Source organism: Papio anubis, chromosome 5, assembly GCF_008728515.1.
Source record: "Papio anubis isolate 15944 chromosome 5, Panubis1.0, whole genome shotgun sequence".
Classification (NCBI taxonomy): domain Eukaryota; kingdom Metazoa; phylum Chordata; class Mammalia; order Primates; family Cercopithecidae; genus Papio; species Papio anubis.
Window position 1 is genome coordinate 17,421,061 of NC_044980.1, and position 8,080 is coordinate 17,429,140.

Sequence of the window (8,080 nt, forward strand, 5' to 3'; positions counted from 1 at the left end):
AGAAAAGCAATAAGAAATAAAAATTTCAATTACATGTTTAGTGATAACTGAGCACGAAAAACTGTGCTGGACATCGAATCATATTTAAACACCTTCAAAATGACCACAGGAAGCCGTTTTTATTATCCTGATTTTATGAATGAGAAAAATTAGGACCCCAGCTGTGTATTACTCATGTATTCATTTATTCAAAAATAGCTTTTGGATATATGATAATCTCACTCCAACTTTAACTCTCTCACTGATTATTTGATAATAGTAACAGGTCAGATATTCTGTAAAAAAACATGTAACTATTGGATGTCTGCTCTGCTATGTTGACTATTTTGTTTGGTGAACGAAGACATGGATAAGCCCCAAGGTCATGGAGTTTATAATCTATCAGAGGATATAAGTAGTTAAAATAAATACATTTTCTTGGTCTTGGTAAAGATTAACAGGTAAATTTAGATAGAGTAAGGAATAGTGGGTAATAATATAAAATTTGGTGTTGCTATTTTAAACATGTGATCAGGTTGATAGTTCTAATATGCTAATATTTTAGTAGCAAACTATATCAAGTGAGGTAGAGAACCATGGCGATGACTGAGTGAATTTCAGAAAGAGGAAATACTGAGGGCTAAGATCTGATAGGCAGATTACCCAAAGTGACTCAGCTGGAAAATGGTTTGAGTCCTCTTCATGATGACTTCAGAGCCTGTCTTCTTACCCATTGCAGAATGCCAGAACGTGTCCGGTTTCCCATGACCTCACCAATATTGCACTATTTAAGATATTTTCAGTTTTAGCAATTAAATAGCAAAAATAATGGTTTATGTTATTTTCTATTTGCAACTTATTACTAGTAAAGTTAAACATATTTATGAATATTTCTGTTATTCGCATTTATTTTTCTGTGAATTACCTATTCAGAGTTACATTAGTCTGCTTTCATACTGCTATAAAGAACTGCCCAAGACTGGGCAATCTGTAAAGGAAAGAGGTTAAATTGATTCACAGTTCAGCTTGACTGGGGAGGCCTCAGAAAACTTAGGATCATGGCAGAAGACTATGGGGAAGCAAGGCACCTTCTTCACAAGGTGAGAGGAAGGAGAATCAATGCAGGAGGAACTACCAAGCACTTACAGAATCATCCGATCTCGTGAGAACTCATTCACTATCACGAGAACAGCATGCGGGAAACTGCCCCCATGATTCAGTTACCTCCACATAGTTTCTAAATGTGGGGATTTGGGGGATTACAATTTAAGATTAGATTTTTATGTGTGGACACAGTCAAACCATATCAAGAATCTTTGTTGATTTTCCTATTGGATTGTTCACTTTAAACTTTCCACGTATTAGCTTTGCGTAAAAGCAATAGTGGTTTTTGCTATCACTTCCAATCGCAAAACCCACAACTATTATGTTTTGCATCAACATAATACATGTGCACACATACTTAAATATACACACATGCCTATCTATATAAGATATCAACACTTCAGCTAATTACTTGTATTAAAATATTTTATCAAAATTTTATTTATCACTTAGCTTTTTAATTGCTATAACATAGTTGTAAATATTTTAGGATACATGTGATATTTTTATACATGCATACAATGTGTAGTGATCAAATCAGGATAATGGGGACATCCATAACCTCAAACATTTATTTTATCTTTGTGTTGGGAACATTACCATTCTTCTCGTCTATTTAAAAATATACAATAAATTGTGGTTAACTATAATTTTTCTACTACATTATCAAATACTAAAACCTCTTCCTTCCATCTAGCTGTATTTTTGTACCCATTAAACAAATTTTCTTCATCCCCCTCCTCCTCTCTTTTATTCCCAGCCTCTGGTAACCACCATTCTACTCTCTACCTATTGAACCACACTTTTTAGCTCCCACAAATGAGTGAGAAGATGAAATATTTATTTTTCTATGCCTGGCTTATTTCACTTATTATAATGAACTCCAGTTCCATCCATGTTGCTGTAAATGAGAGAATTCCATTCTTTTTTATGGATGAATAACACTTTGCTTTTTTATGGGGTCTTATATAGATATTCTAAATTTATAAGTGAATACATATTTCAATTTTTTTCAAGGTTTAATGTGAACAACTAAAAATTCTGACATAAAATATGGATTTCCCCACACCATTTCAAAATGAAATTTTCCCTTGTTGTCTGTTATCTTCTGTTCCTTCCAGCCATGATAATGACGTTTAAGATCTTCATTCTCAATTGGACTGTTGTGGAAGACCCAAATCATAATTGCAATTTAATCTCTTCTAAACTCATCAGCATAATGATAAAAGTGCTCTGCATTTGATGTCAAAATACCTCTTCACTGAAACTACGCTCTGTGTTGCCAGTGTATTAATATACTAATCACAAAACACCTGCCGTTCACTGCTTTCCATACTTATTTATATTGTACTGCTTTACCTCCTACTCCCTGTTTCTTCATTACTCCTTGTTGGATAGACCTGAATTTCATTAGAGGTCCAACCTAAACAACATTCCCTATACAAATATTTTCTGATGCCTTTCTTGAAAGGAATGCATCAACATGTGTGGCATTTTAGAATACCTGGGCATTTTATCATATGTTGTGACTAAGTTTTTAGTAAAAGAAATTCACCTACTAGCTAATTTTAGGAAGCATCTACATGATGGTACCTATCCCAGCATGTGGGAAATGCTCAAGTGGAGTTTTGAACTAACACACTGCAGTGTAAGGAAGGTAGATGATCAAACTGACTCGACTTCTTTCTCTGTGTATTGACACTTTCTCTCAGTTATTTACTCTTGTTCTAATTAAATCTTTGGATGTGAGAAGTACTTATTAGTCCTGGTTATTGAGTGACAGACAGGAGATAGATAAGAATATTTCTGCCCAGAGGAGAAAGGTAGTCAATAAATTAATCAATTTAAGTCATGATAAAATGAGCCACAAACTATCCATTCATTCATGTGTTCTAAAAATCAATGATTTTAACGGCACCAGTGAAATGAATCAGATGGTCTTTGCTAAGATAAATTTGTTACTACATTTTGGATACCATCATGGGTTAAACAGAGTATCTTCAGAGACCTCTTTTAATATAAAATCATAGATTTAACAATAAATTTCTTAGGTAAAAATGCACTTATTTCTAATATTAGATCATTCTTACATGTTGTCCCTTCTACTCACTTTCCCTCTCTCTTTAGCCCACTAACATATATATTTTTTTCCATTCTGGCAGAAAAACCTAAGCACAGGATGACAATAAAATGTTATGAAACCTGTACAATTTCTTAAAAATTGTATTACTTAAAGAAAATATAAATAAATGAAAGTTATGTTTACATTGAAATAAAATAAAGGATGGGAAAAGGTAGTATCTAAGTTTCCTACTCATTGGCAATTCTGTAAGTTATACTTTTCAAAATATTTAAAAGAAAGCAATATAATTGGCAGCAATTCATGTAACAATTAAGAACATAGAAAATAAAATTAGACATCAAATGTTAAATTACAACTTTACCTCATATGCTGAGTGGTAATGAATATGTGCATTTTTTATTGTCAAAAGTTGCTCATCGTAAACAATAATTCATTTAATGTCTTTAGTCATATCCCCTCTATTATTTCTGAATCAGTTATTTATATTCTCTTTTATTCTTTATTGATATACAAAGATGTATCAATTTTCTTATTCAATTCAAAGCATCAATTTTTATTTTATTGACATTTCTATATTTTTCTTTTTCATCGACTTTAATTTTATTATTATATTTTCTTTTCATCTAGTTACATTAGACATACTTTGGTCTTATATTTCGGGTTTCTGAGGAGAGCAACTTAAATTATAATATTAGACTTTTATTTTTTCCAGTATAAGAATTCAAAGCTAAAATTTTATTGCAAACCATGATGCTCCAGAATTATTAATAAGTTGCCTTTTAATTTTATTTACTTCAAAATATTTAAAAATTTCCCATGCTATTTATTTTATTTTCTATTTTATTTGGAAGAATGTTAACATCCCAATACTAGGGATTTTCCAAATATCTTTATGAAATGAATTTCATTATTATAAGAGAACATGCTGTATGCAATATCAAACTTTTATATTGAAACTCATCTGATTACGAATTAGTATCTCTCTTGGTGAATGTACAATGTGCACTTGAAAATAATATTCTGCGGTTGTTGAGTGTTCTATAAATGTCAGTTAAAGCAAGTTAACTGATTATGTTAAGTTTTCTATATCATTATTGTCTATAGACTATGAATTACTGAGGGGTGTTTAAAATCCCCACCTAAAATTGTCAGTTTGTCTGTTGTATTTTCAATTCTGTCATTTTTTAACTTATATATTTAGAAACTCTGTTATAAGTGTTATAAACATTTAGGATTATTATATCTTCTTGATTAATACTTAACCTATTATTATGAAATTTCCTTCACAATCTGTGATATTATGTTTAGAGTCTCTTTTTCCAGATATTAATATAGCTATCCACTTTATTATGAATAATTTTGTACTATTATATCATCTTTCTTTTTATTTTAGCCTATCTTACTCTCTAAATTAAAATGAGATTCTTTTAGGCAGCACAAAGTTAAATTTTCTTTTTTAAATCCACTTCTAAAAGCTCTTCTAATTAGAGTATTTGCTTCATTTACACTTAATGTACCATGATTAGATTTTAAAGAATCATCTGGTTGTTTTTTGTCTGCTGATTTCCTTTTCCCCCTATTTTTTGTCTTCTTTAGACAAAAATATTGAGTATATTGTTTTATCTCTAATTGCCTGTTAACCTCCTATTACGTTTTAAATTTTAGTGGCTACTCTTGGGTTAATAATGTCCATCTTATCTCATTATAATCTGACTTCAAATAGTAACATAGCTCTTCACATACAATATAAGAACTTATACTTTCATTTATCCTCTTTTATTCTTATATAAATTGTATTTTATATTTTAGTTCTACATGTTATAATCCAACAATACATTATTATTTTTCCTTCAGTTTTTCCTTGAAATAAAATTTTTAAAAATGTCCTTCATTCTTACCTTCAAATATCCCATATTTGGAGCTATTTTTTTCCAAGATTCCATCTGGCATTATTTTTCTTCTGCTGGAAGAAATTCCTTTAACATTTGCATAGTGCAGATTTATTGGCACTAAGTTTTCTTATAGTTTCACCAGTCATATTTGAATTCACTAAGGTTTTTCTTCAGTAGTTTTCCACAAATAAGTTTGCACACTCCAAACTATCCAACTAAAACATTTGTTTTTGATGACTGTTAGGTTTGTCCTTGGCTTACACTTCCTTTTTTTAAGGATCATGTAACTATCACTCCATTGTCATTTGTTCTTGAATATTATGGAGTTGCCAGAGCCTGATGCCATTTTCCCTTTAAAAGTGATCATAGGGTTTTTTTTGTTTTTTTGGTTTTTTTAAGTCCTGCAACTTAAGTAATGTATATTCCAGTGTTGACAAGTGTGGGCAAATATTTCCTGGTATAGTGGATGCTCCTTGGAGGAGTTTTGTGGCATCTTTAATTTTAGAAAATGTTCCTAAATTATAATTAATTATTATAATAGTTGAATTTCACTTCAGAAACTCCAGCTATACATATATTGAATCAAATTTGTGCTTTATGTTATTTTTTCTAATTTTTTTAAAAAGTATTTATTTCTAACACATTTTGTTTACTTGTCTCATTTCTAGCTTCTGAATCACTTATTGTCATTTCTTAATATTTTTTCAACCATGTTTTCTTCAATTTTAGTTTCTTTCTGTGGCAATTATACATTTTCTTCTTCTTCTTTTTTTTTTTTTTTCCAGAATGGAGTTCTGTGAGCTCAATTTCAGCTATCTGCTGTCTTCAAACTCATATAAGTTATTAGATTTCTGCTTTGTGTTCTTACTTTTTATAATTAATTGCTTTATATTTCACTAAAAAAACCCAAAACCTGTGATTTCAATTGTCCTTTCCTACACGACAACATTTATGTGGTGAGCAGTTTCTTGTCTGTTACTAATCATGTTCTTCTGCTTTCTTTATTCACACGGCACTCTTATATTGATATTTAATTGACTGCTCTCAGTTATTCATTATTGAAAGGACTGGGTTTCCTAGAGCAGCTATTTCTTGCAGGGTCTTGTGATAGAGTAAGGGGCAAGGAAGTATTTCAGGCAAATTGGTGTTCATAAGCAAAGGACTTCTTCTTTCGAGCTGCTGAACAGATAGGTTGCAGTCTAAAAATATGGCTTGCTTATGTCATTCTTTGTATAGTGTGAGCCTCTATGCATTTGTAAATTATAACAGCTCTAGGGATCCACTTTCTATATCCGTTTTGTAGACACAACACATAGCTTTTACACTGCACTGCTTCACCTTCAATGAATATAGTCTTGTTAATTCATAAGAGAACTGTTAGCACTGATCTTTCTCCTCAGCTGCTCTCCACTTCCTGCCATACATCTCCTGTAGAAACTCGACTTGGAATCCATCGCTCGTTTTGCCAACCTTTGAGTTTGCATATTTTTTTTTCTAAATTACTAGGAGAATAAGGAGGAAAGGCTGATTTTAATCAGTCATGTATAGATTAGAATTATCCCTTTTAAAATTTTTGTTACCCTGGGATCTTATTATATTACAAAATAAATAATTAATAACAATTTAAAATCTGAAAAAGTGCTGAAACACCACAGTATATTTTTGCTGATTCTTTCATCTTTTGACCTTTCATCATACGCTTGTTTAAAAAAGTGTCTGAATTATGTCACCAAATGTAGTGGTATTAAAGCGCCAGCAGCTCTCAGAACTGAGTGAATTACGAAATCTTAAGACCGAAGTCAAAAGTTCTATACTATCATCAGCATTGCAGGTTGTGTTCTTGTATTGGACTATTTTTTTCAGGCACATTTCAGGATGGGATGTTACTGCAAAGTTGTTAGTGAGCTTTTCCTTTTGGTTTTCAAAATCCCCACACCACACTTATATCCATTGAGTATTACAGAACGACTACTGAATGACAAATATTTCAGAAGCCTTATTTTTTATTTTAGAAATATTTGAAGATGGAGCTACGGGAGACTGATTTGGTTTGATAGTGAGGGCTTTCTCCCAGGCTTGCAAAGAGAAGACCACCTTATTGCTGTGTCCTCATAGGACAAAGACAGAAGAAGAAAGCAAGCTGTGTGGTGTCTCTTCTTATAATGGCACTAATCCCAGCATGGGGACTCCAGCCTTGTTGCCTCACCTAAACTTAATTACTTCCCAATGGCCCCAGCTCCAAATACAATCACAGTAGGAGTAAGGGCTTCAACATATAAATTTAGGGTAAAACACAATTCAGTCCATAGCACATAATGAGACAGAGTCTGTGGACATCACTTTATAAAACAGGTTGGCTAAAAGAAATACATTTGAGAGTTCCTGATTCAAAGCTCCTATGTGGGAATAATTTGTTAACTAATGTAAATTCTAATTTTCGTGAACAAAATCTGCATAATTTGAAGATATTTGAAAAAATATCTATATTAACATGCTTTAAGTCTTATAATAATCCTCTATCTTTTCTCCTCCTTTCCACATATGCATATTCATATATCCCCTCTGAAAACATATTTCCCATTGAAGGCATATTTCAAATTTAAGTTTATCTTTGTGCACCGGATTTAAAAGACACATCAGTGACTGGGTCATAAATTTTGAATGGCGATTGCATGCATCTCATTTCCACAGTGATTAACGGTCCAGTTGCCAGCCCATTAAATGTAACTTACATTCAGCTGCTGAATCCAGAGCTACATTTCAGTTAATTGTAGTTCTGCCAGAAAGAACATAAATGTGGTCGTCCCTAGTAAGACTTGACTAGTTAAAACACTTGATAATACTACTTTTTCTTACTTTTCTCATATCTACCCTTCCATCTTCTCACTGTGCACATCAACCTCTTCAGTTAAGATGCTATGCAGTGAGTCTCAAAGGTTGATAACCAAGATAAAACATGGCCATGGCCTTCATTTCCCTGCAAGTTCACTTAGTGTAGATTCTTCGTCCACCAGCTTTTCCC

The 8,080-nt window shown here is 32.0% G+C and overlaps 1 non-coding gene across 1 annotated transcript; it reads left to right on the forward strand.

Annotated features, from left to right (window-relative positions):
• Positions 1-201: 201 nt before the first annotated feature.
• Positions 202-278, forward strand: LOC116275130. The gene has a single exon (XR_004184089.1). It is a non-coding gene; the product is annotated as a small nucleolar RNA SNORD81 (small nucleolar RNA).
• The last annotated feature ends 7,802 nt before the right edge of the window (positions 279-8,080 follow it).